Source organism: Panulirus ornatus, chromosome 8 (genome assembly GCF_036320965.1).
Source record: "Panulirus ornatus isolate Po-2019 chromosome 8, ASM3632096v1, whole genome shotgun sequence".
Lineage (NCBI taxonomy): Eukaryota > Metazoa > Arthropoda > Malacostraca > Decapoda > Palinuridae > Panulirus > Panulirus ornatus.
Window position 1 is genome coordinate 29011639 of NC_092231.1, and position 23693 is coordinate 29035331.

The 23693-nt window shown below is 42.9% G+C and overlaps 1 protein-coding gene across 2 annotated transcripts in view; it reads left to right on the forward strand.

Moving 5' to 3' along the window:
• Positions 1 to 23693, forward strand: part of LOC139749880 (uncharacterized) — a 496304-nt gene that overhangs the window by 149552 nt on the left and 323059 nt on the right. The window lies entirely within an intron of this gene.

Consider the following 23693-nt stretch of genomic DNA (forward strand, 5'->3'; position numbering starts at 1 on the left):
TATATCCCCATCAGTAGTGAGATGGGTTGGCGAGGAGGCTTTAGAACATGTTGCAGTATTTGGTAACAAAATGTGGAAAAGTCTTGACCCGTTCAAGGCTCACGGCCCTGTTGAAATTTCACCATATGTGCCGAGGATGTGTGCGGACGCACTAGATAGATCTCTGTTAAGAAACTGTTAAAGGTGTAGCTTAAGGAAAGCAAAGTGCCAAGGGAGTGGAAAAGGAAACGTAAAACCTATCTGTAAGAAAGGACACTGAGAAAAGGCAGTGGACTTCAAAATCAGGCTCCTTGACGAGTGTTGTCTGTATTGTACTAGAAAAGATAACCAGATTGGAAATGGATGTCTTACTACAAGGGAGAAATTACCTGAGATGGAAATGGATGTCTTACTACAAGGGAGAAATTACCCGAGAGGCAACATGGTTTTAGGGAAAGGTCGTGTGTAACGAACCTATTTGATTTTTATAAGAGAGTGAGCTCTGTCTTGGAAAAGAAGGAAGGCCGGTTGGATTGTATTTATCTTGACTACCCCGGCAGGAATAATGGGAAGACTCCAACGATGAATAAAAGATTATCTTTTTTGGAAGAGAACAAAGGACGCATGTCAGAAGAGCCTTCTACGAATGAGTGGTAACCAAGGGAGTGTCAGGCTTCTGTTCTAGGACCTTTACTCTTTTGGATATGTGAAAATTACGGGTTTTTAGATGATGATGCAGGAGTCATGATGCATGGAAGACGTTGAAAAATACCACCTCTGAAACCCAAAGTTGTCATAAGTCCATAAAGACAGAATACCTTAAGGATGTGGGGCCCAAGACTCTTCACCACCTTGCCGTCTACCATCAGAAACATGGTATGCACCGTAGAGAAGTTCACCACCTTGCCGTCTACCATCAGAAACATGGTATGCACCGTAGAGAAGTTTGAACGTGCACTGGACGAGTGCCTGCAGTGTGTACCAGACCAGCCAGGATGTTGCGGTGAAGACCCCCCTGAAGAATTCACCAGATATCCACCTGAATTGACCTCAAAGTGTGCTATATGGTTGTTGAAATTCAACCAAACAAATGTGAAGTGATGAGGGTGGGAGAAAGTGAAAGGCCTCACTGTGACAGTATCTATCAAGAAATACGCTTCGTTTTTTTTTTTTTTTTTTTAAGGCCCATATTTAGGAAAAAGTAAACGGATTGTTTGTTGGCAAGTATCAGAATGACTGTCAAGTATATGGATAAGGAAATGTGTAGCGAGCTGTTGATGTCCTACGTAAGGCCAGATATAGAGTATTCTTCTCAAGTCTGGTCACCGGACCCTCCATTAAAAGAAAGAACAAAGAGAGAAGGTCCAGAGGAGGACAACAAAGTTGGTACCAGAATTAAAACCACTGAGTTTCAGGGAAGCGCTAAAAACTTCAGATTTGCCCACCTTGGAAGAGAGAAGAGTGAGGTGTGCCCTAATCTCATCCTTCTAAGTTTTTAAAACACATCGATGACGTAGATGATGAACAGTTCCCTTTGAGATGTAGGGTTAGAGTAACCAGAGAACTTAACATGAAGTTAGATAAAACAATTACCCGAAATGATGTATAGAAGTACACACATAATGGAACATAGTGGCTGAGGGTATGGTTAATGCTGACACCAGACATATGAACATTGAAGATTAATGATACTAGAGATTATTCAAGAGGCGGGGCCCCACGAGTGTAAAATTGCCTTCTGGCACAGTACAAATAGGTAATTATAGGTAAATACGTACACACACACACACACACACACACACACACACACACACAGAGGCCCCTGTGGTGTAGTGGTCGGCGTTACTTGCCATGAGTCAGCACAGGCCAGCCCGGGATGGGACCCGTAGGGGTTCGAATCCCGAAAGTGACAGTTGACCTACACCTATCCCAGGTGTTCATTCTTCCCTTACGGCTGGTCGATGAAGGGGTCTCTGTCTTTGTTTGGTTTGTGTGTGTGTGTGTGTGTGTATCCACGCATACGAGTAAAGACATGGTAAATATATACAAGGTTAAGAGAAGGGGAAACACTAGTGGAAAACTCTCTCCCGGTGATATACTCAGTAATCACAGGGGCCTCTTGGTGTTGCCTTATTGATCAGTGAGTCACCGCGGGCCCGCCTGGGATGGAGCCGGCATGGGTTCAAAATCTGGGCTTCGGTAGTCGGCTATACACAACCTGTATATTGTAGTTGTTCTGTACTCCCTCCAGGTTTGGTCGACAACTGGATACCTGCCTTAGGCTGGGGCGTTTATATATATATATATATATATATATATATATATATATATATATATATATATATATATATATATATATATATATATATTTTTTTTTTTTTTTTTTTTTTTTTTTTTTTTTTTACCTCGTCGCTGTCTCCCGCGTTTGCGAGGTAGCGCAAGGAAACAGACGAAAGAAATGGCCCAACCCCCCCCCATACACATGTACATACACACGTCCACACACGCAAATATACATACCTACACAGCTTTCCATGGTTTACCCCAGGACGCTTCACATGCCTTGATTCAATCCACTGACAGCACGTCAACCCCTGTATACCACATCGCTCCAATTCACTCTATTCCTTGCCCTCCTTTCACCCTCCTGCATGTTCAGGCCCCGATCACACAAAATCTTTTCACTCCATCTTTCCACCTCCAATTTGGTCTCCCTCTTCTCCTCGTTCCCTCCACCTCCGACACATATATCCTCTTGGTCAATCTTTCCTCACTCATTCTCTCCATGTGCCCAAACCATTTCAAAACACCCTCTTCTGCTCTCTCAACCACGCTCTTTTTATTTCCACACATCTCTCTTACCCTTACGTTACTTACTCGATCAAACCACCTCACACCACACATTGTCCTCAAACATCTCATTTCCAGCACATCCATCCTCCTGCGCACAACTCTATCCATAGCCCACGCCTCGCAACCATACAACATTGTTGGAACCACTATTCCTTCAAACATACCCATTTTTGCTTTCCGAGATAATGTTCTCGACTTCCACACATTTTTCAAGGCTCCCAAAATTTTCGCCCCCTCCCCCACCCTATGATCCACTTCCGCTTCCATGGTTCCATCCGCTGCCAGATCCACTCCCAGATATCTAAAACACTTCACTTCCTCCAGTTTTTCTCCATTCAAACTCACCTCCCAATTGACTTGACCCTCAACCCTACTGTACCTAATAACCTTGCTCTTATTCACATTTACTCTTAACTTTCTTCTTCCACACACTTTACCAAACTCAGTCACCAGCTTCTGCAGTTTCTCACATGAATCAGCCACCAGCGCTGTATCATCAGCGAACAACAACTGACTCACTTCCCAAGCTCTCTCATCCCCAACAGACTTCATACTTGCCCCTCTTTCCAAAACTCTTGCATTTACCTCCCTAACAACCCCATCCATAAACAAATTAAACAACCATGGAGACATCACACACCCCTGCCGCAAACCTACATTCACTGAGAACCAATCACTTTCCTCTCTTCCTACACGTACACATGCCTTACATCCTCGATAAAAACTTTTCACTGCTTCTAACAACTTGCCTCCCACACCATATATTCTTAATACCTTCCACAGAGCATCTCTATCAACTCTATCATATGCCTTCTCCAGATCCATAAATGCTACATACAAATCCATTTGCTTTTCTAAGTATTTCTCACATACATTCTTCAAAGCAAACACCTGATCCACACATCCTCTACCACTTCTGAAACCACACTGCTCTTCCCCAATCTGATGCTCTGTACATGCCTTCACCCTCTCAATCAATACCCTCCCATATAATTTACCAGGAATACTCAACAAACTTATACCTCTGTAATTTGAGCACTCACTCTTATCCCCTTTGCCTTTGTACAATGGCACTATGCACGCATTCCGCCAATCCTCAGGCACCTCACCATGAGTCATACATACATTAAATAACCTTACCAACCAGTCAACAATACAGTCACCCCCTTTTTTAATAAATTCCACTGCAATACCATCCAAACCTGCTGCCTTGCCGGCTTTCATCTTCCGCAAAGCTTTTACTACCTCTTCTCTGTTTACCAAATCATTTTCCCTAACCCTCTCACTTTGCACACCACCTCGACCCAAACACCCTATATCTGCCACTCTGTCATCAGACACATTCAACAAACCTTCAAAATACTCATTCCATCTCCTTCTCACATCACCACTACTTGTTATCACCTCCCCATTTACGCCCTTCACTGAAGTTCCCATTTGCTCCCTTGTCTTACGCACCTTATTTACCTCCTTCCAGAACATCTTTTTATTCTCCCTAAAATTTAATGATACTCTCTCACCCCAACTCTCATTTGCCCTTTTTTTCACCTCTTGCACCTTTCTCTTGACCTCCTGTCTCTTTCTTTTATACTTCTCCCACTCAATTGCATTTTTTCCCTGCAAAAATCGTCCAAATGCCTCTCTCTTCTCTTTCACTAATACTCTTACTTCTTCATCCCACCACTCACTACCCTTTCTAATCAACCCACCTCCCACTCTTCTCATGCCACAAGCATCTTTTGCGCAATCCATCACTGATTCCCTAAATACATCCCATTCCTCCCCCACTCCCCTTACTTCCATTGTTCTCACCTTTTTCCATTCTGTACTCAGTCTCTCCTGGTACTTCCTCACACAGGTCTCCTTCCCAAGCTCACTTACTCTCACCACCCTCTTCACCCCAACATTCACTCTTCTTTTCTGAAAACCCATACAAATCTTCACCTTAGCCTCCACAAGATAATGATCAGACATCCCTCCAGTTGCACCTCTCAGCACATTAACATCCAAAAGTCTCTCTTTCGCACGCCTGTCAATTAACACGTAATCCAATAACGCTCTCTGGCCATCTCTCCTACTTACATAAGTATACTTATGTATATCTCGCTTTTTAAACCAGGTATTCCCAATCATCAGTCCTTTTTCAGCACATAAATCTACAAGCTCTTCACCATTTCCATTTACAACACTGAACACCCCATGTATACCAATTATTCCCTCAACTGCCACATTACTCACCTTTGCATTCAAATCACCCATCACTATAACCCGGTCTCGTGCATCAAAACCACTAACACACTCATTCAGCTGCTCCCAAAACACTTGCCTCTCATGATCTTTCTTCTCATGCCCAGGTGCATATGCACCAATAATCACCCATCTCTCTCCATCAACTTTCAGTTTTACCCATATTAATCGAGAATTTACTTTCTTACATTCTATCACATACTTCCACAACTCCTGTTTCAGGAGTACTGCTACTCCTTCCCTTGCTCTTGTCCTCTCACTAACCCCTGACTTTACTCCCAAGACATTCCCAAACCACTCTTCCCCTTTACCCTTGAGCTTCGTTTCACTCAGAGCCAAAACATCCAGGTTCCTTTCCTCAAACATACTACCTATCTCTCCTTTTTTCACATCTTGGTTACATCCACACACATTTAGGCACCCCAATCTGAGCCTTCGAGGAGGATGAGCACTCCCCGCGTGACTCCTTCTTCTGTTTCCCATTTTAGAAAGTTAAAAAATACAAGGAGGGGAGGATTTCTGGCCCCCCGCTCCCGTCCCCTCTAGTCGCTTTCTACGACACGCGAGGAATGCGTGGGAAGTATTCTTTCACCCCTATCCCCAGGGATAATATACATATATATATATATACACATACACCCACATACACACACACACGAACATATATACACACACACACACACATATATATATATATATATATATATATATATATATATATATATATATATATATATATATATATATATATATATGTATGTATGTATGTATATGATTTTTATTTATTATACTTAGTCGCTGTCTTCCCCGTTAGCGAGGTAGCGCAAGGAAACAGACGAAAGAAATGGCCCAACCCACCCACATACACATGTATTTCCATAAACGCCCACACACGTACATATACATACCTATGCACTTCAATATATACATATATGTTCACATGTACATATCCATTCTTGCTGCCTTCATCCATTCTTGTCGCCTCCCCGCCACACTTGAAATGGCACCCCCCTCCCCCCGCGCACGCACGAGGCAGCGCTAGGAAAAGACAACAAAGGCCACATTCGTTAACACTCAGTCTAGCTGTCATGTGTGATGCACCGAAACCACAGCTCCCTTTCCACATCCAGGCCCCTCAAAACTTTCCATGGTATACCCCAGACGCTTCACATGCCCTGGTCCAATCCATTGACAGCACGTCGACCCGGTATACCACATCGTTCCAGTTCACTCTATTTGTTGCACGCCTTTCATCCTCCTGCATGTTCAGGCCCCGATCGCTCCAAATCTTTCACTTCATACTACCACCTCCAATTTGGTCTTCTACTTCTCGTTCCCTCCACCTCTGACACATATATCGTCTTTGTCAATCTGTCCCCTCTCATTCTCTCCATGTGACCAAACTATTTCAATACACCCTCTTCTGCTCTCTCCATCACACTCTTTGTACTACCACACATCTCTCTTACCCTTTCATTACTTACTCGATCAAACCACCTCACACCACATATTGTCCTCAAACATCTCATTTCCAACACATCCACCCTCCTCCGCAAACCTATTATAGCCCATGCCTCGCAACCATATGACATTATTGGAACCACTATTCCTTCAAACATACCCATTTCTGTTCTTCGAGATAACGTTCTCACCCTCCACACATTCTTCAACGCTCCTAGAACCTTCCCCCTCCGCCACCCTGTGACTCACTTCACTTCCTCCAGTTTTCCTCCATTCAAACGTACCTCCCAGTTAACTTGTCCCTCAACCCTACTGAACCTGATGACCTTGCCCTTATTTACATTTACTCTCAGCTTTCTTCTTTCACACACTTTACCAAACTCAGTCACCAACTTCTGCAGCTTCTCACACGAATCATCCACCAGCGCTCTATCATCAGCGAACAACAACTGACTCACTTTCCAAGCTCTCTCATCCACAACAGACTGCATACTGCCCTTCTCTCCAAAACTCTTGAATTCACTTCCCTAACAACCCCATCCATAAACAAATTAAACAGCCATGGAGGCATCACACACCCCTGCCTCAAACCAACATTCACTGAGAACCAATCACTTTCCTCTCTTCCTACTCGTACACATGCCTCACATCATTGATGAAAAAGAAAAAAAAAAACTTTACTTCTAGCAACTTACCTCCCACATCGTATACTCTTAATAACTTCCACGAATTAACTCTAACCACTCTAGCATATGCCTTCTCCAGATCCATAAATGCTTCGTACAAATCCATCTGTTTTTCTAAGTATTTCTCATATTTTTCAAAGCAAACGCCTGATCCACGCATCCTCTACCACTTCTGAGACCACACTGCTCTTCCCCATAAATACGTTTATGTATATACATGTGCATGTGGGTTGGTTGGGCCATTCTTTAGTCTGTTTTTTAAGCTACCTTGCTACAAGGGTCCCGGGTGTGTGTGTGTATATATACTTATTTATTTCTTTATTTATTTATTTATTGTACTTTGTTGCTGTCTCCCGCGTTAGCAAGGTAGCGCAAGGAAACAGACGAAAGAATGGCCCAACAAACCCACATACACACACACACACACATACACACACACACATATATATATATATATATATATATATATATATATATATATATATATATATATATATATATATATATATTATTTATTTATTTATTTTATTTTGCTTTGTCGCTGTCTCCCGCGTTTGCGAGGTAACGCAAGGAAACAGACGAAAGAAATGGACCAACCCACCCCCATACACATGTATATACATACACGTCCCCAAACGCAAAAATGCATACCCATACATCTCAATGTACACATATATATACACACACAGACATATACATATATACACATGCACACAATTAACACTGCCTTTATTCTTTCCCATCGCCACCTCGCCACACATGGAATAACCTCCCCCTCCCCCCTCATGTGTGCGAGGTAGCGCTAGGGAAAGACAACAAAGGCCCCATTCGTTCACATTCAGTCTCTAGCTGTCATGCAATAATGCCCGAAACCACACACACACACACACATATATATATATATATATATATATATATATATATATATATATATATATATATATATATATATATATGTCCACACACGCATATATACATACCTATACATTTCTACGTATAAATATATATACATACACAGAAATATACATATATACTCATATACATTATTCATACCTGCTGCCTTTATTCATTCTCGTCGCCACCCCGCCACACATGAAATGACACCACTCTCCACCCGCACGCGCACAAAGTAACGCTAGGAAAAGACAACAGAGGCCACATTCGTTCACTCTCAGTCTCTAGCTGTCATGTATAATGCTCCGAAACTACAGCTCCCTTTCCACATCCAGGCCCCACAAAACTTTCCATGGTTTACCCCAGACGCCTCACATGCCCTGGTTCAATCCATTGACAGCACGTCGACATCGGTATACCACATCGTTCCAGTTCACACTATTCCTTGCACGCCTTTCACCCTTCTGCATATTCAGGCCCCGATCGCTGACAATCTTTTTTCACGCCATCCTTCCACCTCCAATTTGGTCTTCCACTTCTCCTCGTTCCCTCCACCTTTGACACATACATCCTTTTTGTCAATCTTTCCTCACTCATTCTCTCCATGTGACCAAACCATTTCAAAACACCCTCTTCTGCTTTCTCAACCACACTCTTTATTACCACACATCTTTCTTACCCTTTCATTACTTACTCGATCAAACCACCTTACACATATTGTCCTCTAACATCTCATTTCCAGCACATCTATCCTCCTCACAAACCTATCTATAGCCCACGCCTCGCAGCCATATAACATTGTTAGAACCACTATTCCTTCAAACATACCCATTTTTGCTTTCCGAGATAATGTTCTTGCCTTCCACACATTTTTGAACGCTCCCAGAACTTTCGCCCCCTCCCCCACCCTGTGACTCACTTCCGCTCCCATGGTTCCATCCGCTGCCAAATCCACTCCCAGATATCTAAAACATTTCCTCCAGTTTTTCTCCATTCAAACTTACCTCTCAATTGACTTGTCCCTCAACCCTACTGTACTTAATAACCTTTCTCTTTTTCACATTTACTCACAGCTTTCTTCTTTCACACACTTTACCATACTCAGTCACCAACTTCTGCAGTTTCTCACCGGAATCAGCCACTAGCGCAATATCATCAGCGAATAACAGCTGACTCACTTCCCACGACCTCTCATCCACAACAGACTGCATACTTGCCCCTCTCTGCAAAACTCTTGCATTCACCTCCTTAACAACCCCATCCATGAACATATTAAACAACCATGGAGACATCACGCACCCCTGCCCCAAACCGACATTCACTGAGAACCAATCACTTTCCTCTCTTCCTACTCGTACACATGCCTTACATTCTCGAGAAAAACTTTTCTCTGCTTGCCTCCCACACTATATATTTTTAATACCTTCCGCAGAGCATCTCTATCAACTCTTATCATATGCCTTCTCCAGATCCATGAATGCTGCATACAAATTCATTTGTTTTTCTAAATATTTCTCACACATTCTTCAAAGCAAACACCTGATCCACACATCCTCTACCACTTCTGAAACCACACTGCTCTTCCCCAATCTGATGTTCTGTACATGCCATTATCCTCTCAATCAATACCCTCCCATATGATTTCCCAGGAATACTCAACAAACTTATACCTCTGTAATTTGAACACTCACCGTTATCCCCTTTGCCTTTGTACAATGGCACTATGCACGCATTCCGCCAATCCTCAGGCACATCACCATCAGCCATATTTTTTTTTTTTTTTTTTTTTTTTATACTTTGTCGCTGTCTCCCGCGTTTGCGAGGTAGCGCAAGGAAACAGACGAAAGAAATGGCCCAACCCCCCCCCCCATACACATGTACATACACACGTCCAGACACGCAAATATACATACCTACACAGCTTTCCATGGTTTACCCCAGACGCTTCACATGCCTTGCTTCAATCCACTGACAGCACGTCAACCCCTGTATACCACATGACTCCAATTCACTCTATTTCTTGCCCTCCTTTCACCCTCCTGCATGTTCAGGCCCCGATCACACAAAATCTTTTTCACTCCATCTTTCCACCTCCAATTTGGTCTCCCTCTTCTCCTCGTTCCCTCCACCTCCGACACATATATCCTCTTGGTCAATCTCTCCTCACTCATTCTCTCCATGTGCCCAAACCATTTCAAAACACCCTCTTCTGCTCTCTCGACCACGCTCTTTTTATTTCCACACATCTCTCTTACCCTTACGTTACTTACTCGATCAAACCACCTCACACCACACATTGTCCTCAAACATCTCATTTCCAGCACATCCATCCTCCTGCGCACATCTCTATCCATAGCCCACGCCTCGCAACCATACAGCATTGTTGGAACCACTATTCCCTCAAACATACCCATTTTTGCTTTCCGAGATAATGTTCTCGACTTCAACACATTTTTCAAGGCTCCCAAAATTTTCGCCCCCTCCCCCACCCTATGATCCACTTCCGCTTCCATGGTTCCATCCGCTGACAGATCCACTCCCAGATATCTAAAACACTTCACTTCCTCCAGTTTTTCTCCATTCAAACTCACCTCCCAATTGACTTGACCCTCACCCCTACTGTACCTAATAACCTTGCTCTTATTCACATTTACTCTCAACTTTCTTCTTCCACACACTTTACCAAACTCAGTCACCAGCTTCTGCAGTTTCTCACATGAATCAGCCACCAGCGCTGTATCATCAGCGAACAACAATTGACTCACTTCCCAAGCTCTCTCATCCCCAACAGACTTCATACTTGCCCCTCTTTCCAGGACTCTTGCATTTACCTCCTTTACAACCCCATCCATAAACAAATTAAACAACCATGGAGACATCACACACCCCTGCCGCAAACCTACATTCACTGAGAACCAATCACTTTCCTCTCTTCCTACACGTACACATGCCTTACATCCTCGATAAAAACTTTTCACTGCTTCTAACAACTTTCCTCCCACACCATATATTCTTAATACCTTCCACAGAGCATCTCTATCAACTCTATCATATGCCTTCTCCAGATCCATAAATGCTACATACAAATCCATTTGCTTTTCTAAGTATTTCTCACATACATTCTTCAAAGCAAACACCTGATCCACACATCCTCTACCACTTCTGAAACCGCACTGCTCTTCCCCAATCTGATGCTCTGTACATGCCTTCACCCTCTCAATCAATACCCTCCCATATAATTTACCAGGAATACTCAACAAACTTATACCTCTGTAATTTGAGCACTCACTCTTATCCCCTTTGCCTTTGTACAATGGCACTATGCACGCATTCCGCCAATCCTCAGGCACCTCACCATGAGTCATACATACATTAAATAACCTTACCAACCAGTCAACAATACAGTCACCCCCTTTTTTAATAAATTCCACTGCAATACCATCCAAACCTGCTGCCTTGCCGGCTTTCATCTTCCGCAAAGCTTTTACTACCTCTTCTCTGTTTACCAAATCATTTTCCCTAACCCTCTCACTTTGCACACCACCTCGACCAAAACACCCTATATCTGCCACTCTGTCATCAGACACATTCAACAAACCTTCAAAATACTCATTCCATCTCCTTCTCACATCACCACTACTTGTTATCACCTCCCCATTTACGCCCTTCACTGAAGTTTAGAAAGGGTAGTGAGTGGTGGGATGAAGAAGTAAGAGTATTAGTGAAAGAGAAGAGAGAGGCATTTGGACGATTTTTGCAGGGAAAAAATGCAATTGAGTGGGAGAAGTATAAAAGAAAGAGACAGGAGGTCAAGAGAAAGGTGCAAGAGGTGAAAAAAAGGGCTAATGAGAGTTGGGGTGAGAGACTATCAGTAAATTTTAGGGAGAATAAAAAGATGTTCTGGAAGGAGGTAAATAGGGTGCGTAAGACAAGGGAGCAAATGGGATATATATATATATATATATATATATATATATATATATATATATATATATATATATATATATATATATATATATGTGTGTGTTTAGAATAGATGGGTAGATATTATGTATGATGTATGTCTGTACGTATATCCCTGGGGATAGGGGTGAAAGAATACTGTCCATATATTCAGTGCGTGTCGTCGAAGGCAACAAAGAGGGGAGGATGGTTGGAGTTCCTCCCCTCCTTTATTGTTTTCTAAAAGAAGGACCAAAGCAAGGAGCCGAGGCAGGAATTGGGATTCCCTCTTAAGAATTTGTCATCTGTTCTTGACGATACCTCGCTCACGCGGGCAATGGCGCATATATATATATATATATATATATATATATATATAATATATATATATATATATATATATATATATATATATATATATATGATTTTTATTTATTGTACTTAGTCGCTGTCTTCCCCGTTAGCGAGGTAGCGCAAGGAAACAGACGAAAGAAATAGCCCAACCCACCCACATACACATGTATATACATAAACGCCCACACACGTACATATACATACCTATGCACTTCAACATATATATTCACATGTACATATCCATTCTTGCTGCCTTCATCCATTGTTGTCACCTCCCCGCCACACTTGAAATGGCACCCCCCTCCCCCCGCGCACGCACGAGGTAGCGCTAGGAAAAGACAACAAAGGCCACATTCGTTAACACTCAGTCTAGCTGTCATGTATAATGCACCGAAACCACAGCTCCCTTTCCACATCTAGGCACCTCAAAACTTTCCATGGTATACCCGAGACGCTTCACATGCCCTGGTCCAATCCATTGACAGCATGTCGACCCCGGTATACCACATCGTTCCAATTCACTCTTTTTGTTGCACGCCTTTCATCCTCCTGCATGGTCAGGCCCCGATCGCTCCAAATCTTTCACTTCATACTTCCACCTCCAATTTGGTCTTCTACTTCTCGTTCCCTCCACCTTTGACACATATATCGTCTTTGTCAATCTGTCCCCTCTCATTCTCTCCATGTGACCAAACCATTTCAATACACCCTCTTCTGCTCTCTCCATCACACTCTTTGTACTACCACACATCTCTCTTACCCTTTCATTACTTACTCGATCAAACCACCTAACACCACATATTGTCCTCAAACATCTCATTTCCAACGCATCCACCCTCCTCCGCAAACCTATTATAGCCCATGCCTCGCAACCATATGACATTATTGGAACCACTATTCCTTCAAACATACCCATTTTTGTCTTCGAGATAACGTTCTCACCCTCCACACATTCTTCAACGCTCCTAGAACCTTCGCCCCCCCTCCGCCACCCTGTGACTCACTTCACTTCCTCCAGTTTTCCTCCATTCAAACGTACCTCCCAGTTAACTTGTCCCTCAACCCTACTGAACCTGATGACCTTGCCCTTATTTACATTTACTCTCAGCTTTCTTCTTTCACACACTTTACCAAACTCAGTCACCAACTTCTGCAGCTTCTCACACGAATCATCCACCAGCACTCTATCATCAGCGAACAACAACTGACTCACTTTCCAAGCCCTCTCATCCACAACAGACTGCATACTGCCCTTCTCTCCAAAACTCTTGAATTCACTTCCCTAACAACCCCATCCATAAACAAATTAAACAGCCATGGAGGCATCACACACCCCTGCCTCAAACCAACATTCACTGAGAACCAATCACTTTTCTCTCTTCCTACTCGAACACATGCCTCACATCTTTGATGAAAAAGAAAAAAAAAACTTTGCTTCTAGCAACTTACCTCCCACATCGTATACTCTTAATAACTTCCACGAATTAACTCTAACCACTCTAGCATATGCCTTCTCCAGATCCATAAATGCTTCGTACAAATCCATCTGTTTTTCTAAGTATTTCTCACATTTTTCAAAGCAAACGCCTGATCCACGCATCCTCTACCACTTCTGAGACCACACTGCTCTTCCCCATAAATACGTTTATGTATATACATGTGCATGTGGGTTGGTTGGGCCATTCTTTACTCTGTTTTTTAAGCTACCTTGCCAGAAGGGTCCCGGGTGTGTGTGTGTATATATATTTATTTATTTATTTATTTATTTATTTATTTATTTATTGTACTTTGTCGCTGTCTCCCGCGTTAGCAAGGTAGCACAAGGAAACAGACGAAAGAATGGCCCAACAAACCCACACACACACACACACACACACACACACACACACACACACACACACACACACACACACATATATATATATATATATATATATATATATATATATATATATATATATATATATATATATATATTCTTCTTTCTTTCTTTCACACTATTCGCCATTTCCCACGTTAGCGAGGTAGCGTTAAGAACAGAGGACTGAGCCTTTGAGGAAATATCCTCACCTGGCCCCCTTCTCTGTTCTTTCTTTTGGAAAAAAAAAAAAAAACGAGAGGGGAGGATTTCCAGCCCCCCGCTCCCTCCCTTTTTAGTCGCCTTCTACGACACGCAGGGAATACGTGGGAAGTATTCTTTCTCCCCTATCCCCAGGGATATATATATATATATATATATATATATATATATATATATCTAAAACACTTCACTTCCTCCAGTTTTTCTCCATTCAAACTCACCTCCCAATTGACTTGACCCTCAACCCTACTGTACCTAATAACCTTGCTCTTATTCACATTTACTCTTAACTTTCTTCTTCCACACACTTTACCAAACTCCGTCACCAGCTTCTGCAGTTTCTCACATGAATCCGCCACCAGCGCTGTATCATCAGCGAACAACAACTGACTCACTTCCCAAGCTCTCTCATCCCCAACAGACTTCATACTTGCCCCTCTTTCCAAAACTCTTGCATTTACCTCCCTAACAACCCCATCCATAAACAAATTAAACAACCATGGAGACATCACACACCCCTGCCGCAAACCTACATTCACTGAGAACCAATCACTTTCCTCTCTTCCTACACGTACACATGCCTTACATCCTCGATAAAAACTTTTCACTGCTTCTAACAACTTGCCTCCCACACCATATATTCTTAATACCTTCCACAGAGCATCTCTATCAACTCTATCATATGCCTTCTCCAGATCCATAAATGCTACATACAAATCCATTTGCTTTTCTAAGTATTTCTCACATACATTCTTCAAAGCAAACACCTGATCCACACATCCTCTACCACTTCTGAAACCACACTGCTCTTCCCCAATCTGATGCTCTGTACATGCCTTCACCCTCTCAATCAGTACCCTCCCATATAATTTACCAGGAATACTCAACAAACTTATACCTCTGTAATTTGAGCACTCACTCTTATCCCCTTTGCCTTTGTACAATGGCACTATGCACGCATTCCGCCAATCCTCAGGCACCTCACCATGAGTCATACATACATTAAATAACCTTACCAACCAGTCAACAATACAGTCACCCCCTTTTTTAATAAATTCCACTGCAATACCATTCAAACCGGCTGCCTTGCCGGCTTTCATCTTCCGCAAAGCTTTTACTACCTCTTCTCTGTTTACCAAATCATTTTCCCTAACCCTCTCACTTTGCACACCACCTCGACCCAAACACCCTATCTGGGAGTGGATCTGTCAGCGGATGGAACCATGGAAGCGGAAGTGGATCATAGGGTGGGGGAGGGGGCGAAAATTTTGGGAGCCTTGAAAAATGTGTGGAAGTCGAGAACATTATCCCGGAAAGCAAAAATGGGTATGTTTGAAGGAATAGTGGTTCCAACAATGTTGTATGGTTGCGAGGCGTGGGCTATGGATAGAGTTGTGCGCAGGAGGATGGATGTGCTGGAAATGAGATGTTTGAGGACAATGTGTGGTGTGAGGTGGTTTGATCGAGTAAGTAACGTAAGGGTAAGAGAGATGTGTGGAAATAAAAAGAGCGTGGTTGAGAGAGCAGAAGAGGGTGTTTTGAAATGGTTTGGGCACATGGAGAGAATGAGTGAGGAAAGATTGACCAAGAGGATATATGTGTCGGAGGTGGAGGGAACGAGGAGAAGAGGGAGACCAAATTGGAGGTGGAAAGATGGAGTGAAAAGGATTTTGTGTGATCGGGGCCTGAACATGCAGGAGGGTGAAAGGAGGGCAAGAAATAGAGCGAATTGGAGTGATGTGGTATACAGGGGTTGACGTGCTGTCAGTGGATTGAACCAAGGCATGTGAAGCGTCCGGGGTAAACCATGGAAAGCTGTGTAGGTATGTATGTATATTTGCGTGTGTGGACGTGTGTATGTACATGTGTATGGGGGGGGGGGGGGGGGTTGGGCCATTTCTTTCGTCTGTTTCCTTGCGCTACCTCGCAAACGCGGGAGACAGCGACAAAGTATAAAAAAAAAAAATATATATATATATATATTATTTATTTATTTATTTATATATTTTATTTTGCTTTGTCGCTGTCTCCCCGCGTTTGCGAGGTAGCGCAAGGAAACAGACGAAAGAAATGGCCCAACCCACCCCCATACACATGTATATACATACACGTCCCCAAACGCAAATATACATACCCATACATCTCAATGTACACATATATATATATACACACACAGACATATACATATATACACATGCACACAATTAACACTTTCCCATCGCCACCTTGCCACACATGGATTAACATCCCCCTCCCCCCTCATGTGTGCGAGGTAGCGCTAGGGAAAGACAACAAAGGCCCCATTCGTTCACATTCAGTCTCTAGTTGTCATGCAATAATGCCCGAAACCACACACACACACACACACACATATATATATATATGTATATATATATATATATATATATATATATATATATATATATATATATATATATATATATATTTTTTTTTTTTTTTTTTTTTTTTTTTTTTTTTTTTTTTTTGTCGCTGTCTCCCGCGTTTGCGAGGTAGCGCAAGGAAACAGACGAAAGAAATGGCCCAACCCTCCCCCATACACATGTATATACATACACGTCCACACACGCAAATATACATACCTACACAGCTTTCCATGGTTTACCCCAGACGCTTCACATGCCCTGATTCAATCCATTGACAGCACGTCAACCGCGGTATACCACATCGCTCCAATTCACTCTATTCCTTGCCCTCCTTTCACCCTCCTGCATGTTCAGGCCCCGATCACACAAAATCTTTTTCACTCCATCTTTCCACCTCCAATTTGGTCTCCCTCTTCTCCTTGTCCCCTCCACCTCCGACACATATATCCTCTTGGTCAATCTTTCCTCACTCATTCTCTCCATGTGCCCAAACTATTTCAAAACACCCTCTTCTGCTCTCTCAACCACGCTCTTTTTATTTCCACACATCTCTCTCACCCTTACGTTACTTACTCGATCAAACCACCTCTCACCACACATTGTCCTCAAACACCTCATTTCCAGCACATCCATCCTCCTGCGCACAACTCTATCCATAGCCCACGCCTCGCAACCATACAACATTGTTGGAACCACTATTCCTTCAAACATACCCATTTTTGCTTTCCGAGATAATGTTCTCGACTTCCACACATTCTTCAAGGCTCCCAGAATTTTCGCCCCCTCCCCCACCCTATGATCCACTTCCGCCTCCATGGTTCCATCCGCTGCCAGATCCACTCCCAGATATCTAAAACACTTCACTTCCTCCAGTTTTTCTCCATTCAAACTCACCTCCCAATTGACTTGACCCTCAACCCTACTGTACCTAATAACCTTGCTCTTATTCACATTTACTCTTAACTTTCTTCTTTCACACACTTTACCAAACTCAGTCACCAGCTTCTGCAGTTTCTCACATGAAACAGCCACCAGCGCTGTATCATCAGCGAACAACAACTGACTCACTTCCCAAGCTCTCTCATCCCCAACAGACTTCATACTTGCCCCTCTTTCCAAAACTCTTGCATTCACCTCACTAACAACCCCATCCATAAACAAATTAAACAACCATGGAGACATCACACACCCCTGCCGCAAACCTACATTCACTGAGAACCAATCACTTTCCTCTCTTCCTACACGTACACATGCCTTACATCCTCGATAAAAACTTTTCACTGCTTCTAACAACTTTCCTCCCACACCATATATTCTTAATACCTTCCACAGAGCATCTCTATCAACTCTATCATATGCCTTCTCCAGATCCATAAATGCTACATACAAATCCATTTGCTTTTCTAAGTATTTCTCACATACATTCTTCAAAGCAAACACCTGATCCACACACCTGATCCACCCCAACATTCACTCTTCTTTTCTGAAAACCCATACAAATCTTCACCTTAGCCTCCACAAGATAATGATCGGACATCCCTCCAGTTGCACCTCTCAGCACATTAACATCCAAAAGTCTCTCTTTCGCTCGCCTGTCAATGAACACGTAATCCAATAACGCTCTCTGGCCATCTCTCGTACTTACATAAGTATACTTATGTATATCTCGCTTTTTAAACCAGGTATTCCCAGTCATCAGTCCTTTTTCGGCACATAAATCTACAAGCTCTTCACCATTTCCATTTACAACACTGAACACCCCATGTATACCAATTATTCCCTCAACTGCCACATTACACACCTTTGCATTCAAATCACCCATCACTATAACCCGGTCTCGTGCATCAAAACCACTAACACACTCATTCAGCTGCTCCCAAAACACTTGCCTCTCTTGATCTTTCTTCTCATGCCCAGGTGCATATCCACCAATAATCACCCACCTCTCTCCATCAACTTTCAATTTTACCCATATTAATCGAGAATTTACTTTCTTACATTCTATCACATACTCCCACAACTCCTGTTTCAGGAGTACTGCTACTCCTTCCCTTGCTCTTGTCCTCTCACTAACCCCTGACTTTACTCCCAAGACATTCCCAAACCACTCTTCCCCTTTACCCTTGAGCTTCGTTTCACTCAGAGCCAAAACATCCAGGTTCCTTTCCTCAAACATACTACCTATCTCTCCTTTTTTCACATCTTGGTTACATCCACACACATTTAGGCACCCCAATCTGAGCCTTCGAGGAGGATGAGCACTCCCCGCGTGACTCCTTCTTCTGTTTCCCATTTTAGAAAGTTAAAAAAAATACAAGGAGGGGAGGATTTCTGGCCCCCCGCTCCCGTCCCCTCTAGTCGCCTTCTACGACACGCGAGGAATGCGTGGGAAGTATTCTTTCACCCCTATCCCCAGGGATAATATATATATATATATATATATATATATATATATATATATATATATATATATATATATATATATATATATATATATATACACACATACACATATATATATGCAGAACCTTCATTTCATCGTGAAGAGGTATACGCACAATTACCACTGGAAAGAGAAAATAAGAAACGGTGAGTACTTTCGTTTAATACATCCCCTGCCTGACGATGCAACTAACGAAAGTACTCACCGTTTCTTATTTTCTCTTTCCAGTGGTGATTGTGTATATATATATATATATATATATATATATATATATATATATATAGAGAGAGAGAGAGAGAGAGAGAGAGAGAGAGAGAGAGAGAGAGAGAGAGGAGTAGTAGAAACTTTGTACATAAATATAAGGTTAAGAAATTGGCCATTACCTGTGTAATACTCTCTCCCCGTACACATAGCAGTCACTCACAGAAGGCTCATGGTCTTAGATTTCAGCATATGTGCCGAAGATATATGCAGATACAACATACGACATTGTGAGGCGATCTTCAAGATGTTGCTAGAGAACTGCCAGAAGAATGGAAAATGGAAGACGTCACACTTATTGATATTAGTAAGAGCAGAAACTGGGAAAAGATCTGTAGGGTTCTTGTATAGATAATCATAAGGCAAATGTATGACTTCCTTTAGAGGAGAAATTGCCCAAGTGAAAGATCACAGTATAGGTTGTGATTATGTTTAACACACCTTGTATATTCCTTGGAGAGAGAGAGCTCTATCTTAGACAAAAAGGAAGTTTTTTTTTTTCCTGGACTGTCAGAAAGCATTAGACATTGCCGTATGGGAGGTTGGTTAAGAAGCTGGGTCATCAGGCAGGAATATGGGGAGGAAACACCTTCAATAGTGGAAGGGAAGAAATGACGCATGGCAGAGGAGCTTTCTCCGAATGGGTCGAGGTCACCAGTTGAATACGACAGGGTTCTCTTCTGGGACCATTACTCTCTTATCGGGTGTTCTGGTTGGGATTTATGGGAGTGGTAAAACCAAGAAACGGGCACGGAAACACCTTGAACAACAACAACAACCAGTGCTTTATTTGGTAGTACATACAAAATTGGATGACAAAGGGCATTGGCCTACTGGAGGTCAGGATCGTGGTGAAGAAGAGGTAAAGTAAGGTGCGTCGAGTCATGTGGTGATGGTAGGCGTCAGATGAAGCAGGAGCACGTGGGAGAGGTGCGTGTCTGTAGAGTCAACGTGGAGCTCCTGTAGGAGGAAGTGGGCGTGGCCCGTATCGCGGCTACCGGAGTGTGTGGCGACTGACGAATAGTGCTATGGATGCAGGAGACTCCTGAAGAGGTGCTAGGGATGCAGGAGACTCCTGAAGAGGCGCTAGGGATGCAGGAGACTCCTGAAGAGGCGCTAGGGATGCAGAGGACTCCTGAAGAGGCGCTAGGGATGCAGGAGACTCTTGAAGAGGCGCTAGGGATTCAGGAGACTCCTGAAGAGGCGTTAGGGATGCAGGAGACTCCTGAAGAGGCGCTAGGGATGCAGAGGACTCCTGAAGAGGCGCTAGCGATGCAGGAGACTCCTGAAGAGGCGCTAGGGATGCAGGAGACTCCTGAAGAGGCGCTAGGGATGCAGGAGACTCCTGAAGAGGCGCTAGGGATGCAGGAGACTCCTGAAGAGGCGCTAGGGATGCAGGAGACTCCTGAAGAGGCGCTAGGGATGCAGGAGTGCGGCGGGCGTGGCCGTAGTTCCCTCGTTGCTACAGCTGCAGCTCGTGATGGGTGAAGGCGACGTCCCATACGATTCCTGCCGCAGTAGGTGGACGTCAGAGATGATGCACCACAATGAAACCTGCCTGCATGATGACACGTCAGGCAGGAGTCACGATGTATTATAATTACATTCAGGTTCATGGATAAGAAAATATTAGGAAGCTGGTCATATCCTACATAAGGGCAAGCTAGAACATGCTTTCCAAAGTGGGTCTCGGCTCTTAAAGAAGCACAAAAGGCCGTGAGAAAAGTTCAGGAGAGAGCTGAGTTGCAGGAAAAGGCTGAAGAGGTCTTAGATTTGCCCACCTTGGAAGAGAGAAGAGTAAGGGGCGTCCTGATCACAACGTATGTTTTGAAATAGAAATGCTGTGTGCAGTAAACAGGCTTCGGGAGAAGTACGTGTATAACTGGACGTAAAATGAAATTAAGAAACGTCTTTAAAAAGAATATGAGGAAGTACTTCTGTAGTGTAAGAGTGTTATATGAATGGAACAGAATAACTAGACATGGTTAAGGGAGACTGTATACTTAAATTTGAGAAGTATGATGATAGAGAATGTTCAAAAGATGGGTATTCACTAGGCCCCTCGAAGTGGAAAGTTCTCCCTGTGCAGTACAGAAAGGTAATTACAATGTCAGGTTTCCTGACGCAACCTTAATGAGGCAGAAAATGACCAAAAATGAAATAATATATATATATATATATATATATATATATATATATATATATATATATATATAGAGAGAGAGAGAGAGAGAGAGAGAGAGAGAGAGAGAGAGAGAGAGAGAGAGAATTCGTTTTGTATGTCTTAGAATGGCGCCACCGGATAGTACAAGAAATATTAGATTTCAATTAGAAAAAATAGATTCAGGTCGGATGTGGGTAAATATTAGTTCGGGGATAGAATAGTAGATGTATGGAACAAGTTGCTAAGCACAGTAGTGGAAACTGAGTCTTTAGGTAGCTTTAAACGAAGGTTGGATGATGTGTTTATGGGTTCAGACGGTGAGTTGTAAGGTGGACAGACTCAGGACCTGCTTAGCATGGACCACTAGGCCTCCTGCAGTGTCCTCGCCACTTCTGTTCTTATGTGTCTAGGTTTTCATTGTCTTGGTATTGACATGAACCAAACTTCCGAGGTATTTTACCCCCACAGTCCAGGCTGAGTCCATGATAGTGAGTTCGATCGTTGGTTGACCAAGCTGGGGTATACGTGAAGTAGTCTTGGGTGATCGTTTATCCCAGAACTCTGACTGTGGAGTTGGCTCATTGGTCAAGAGACCCATTGAATGCTATGGACCGCAGTTTGTTTGTTCTGGTACACTTTGTGAATAGTTAGCCACCCAAGGTCTTCTTCATTTCCTCCTATATGCCTCATATATATTATATTTTTTTTACATATATTAGGCGCTGTCTCCCGCGTTAGCGAGGTAGCGGAAGGAAACATACGAAAATAATGGCCCAACCCACCCACATACACATGTATATACATAAACGCCCACACGCACATATACATACTTATACATTTCAGCGTATACATACATATACATACACAGACATATACATATATACACATGCACGTATTCATACATGCTGCCTTCATCTATTTTCACCGCCACCCCGCGACACATGAAATGGCAACCCCCTCCACCGCGTGCACACAAGGTAGCGCTAGGAAAAGACAACAAAGGCCACATTCTTTCACACACAGTCTCTAGCTGTCATGTCATAATGCACCGAAACCACAGCTCCCTTTCCACATCCACGCCCCACAAAACTTTCCCTGGTTTACCCCATACGCTTCACATGCCCTGGTTCATTCCAGTGACAGCACGTCGACCCCGGTATATCACTTCCTTCAAATTCACTCTATTCCTTGCACGCCTTTCACCCTCTTGTATGTTCAGGCCCCAATCGCTCAAAATCTCTTTCATTCCATCCTTCCACCTCCAATTTGGTCTACCACTTCTCCTCGTTCCCTCCACCTCAGACACATATATCCCTTCGTCAGTCTTTCCTCACTGATTCTCTATATGTGACCATACCATTTCAGTACACCCTCTTCTGCTCTCTCAACCACACTTTTTATTACCACACATCGCTCTTACCCTTTCATTACTTACTTGATCAAACCACCTCACACCTCATATTGTCCTCAAACATCTCATTTCCAACACATCCACCCTCCTCCGCACAACCCAATCTATAGCTAACGCCTCGCAACCATATAACATTGTTGGAACCACTATTCCTTCAAACATACCCATTTTTGCACTCCAAGATAACGTTCTCGCCTTCCACATATTCCTTAACGCTTCCACACACACACACACACATGTATATATATATATATATATATATATATATATATATATATATATATATATATATATGAGTGTGTATTTTGAAGGTTTGTTGAATGTGTTTGATGATAGAGTGGTAGGGTGTTTTGGTCGAGGTGGTGTGCAAAGTGAGAGGGTTAGGGAAAATGATTTGGTAAACAGAGAAGAGGTAGTAAAAGCTTTGCGGAAGATGAAAGCCGGCAAGGCAGCAGGTTTGGATGGTATTGCAGTGGAATTTATTAAAAAAGGGGGTGACTGTATTATTGACTGGTTGGTAAGGTTATTTAATGT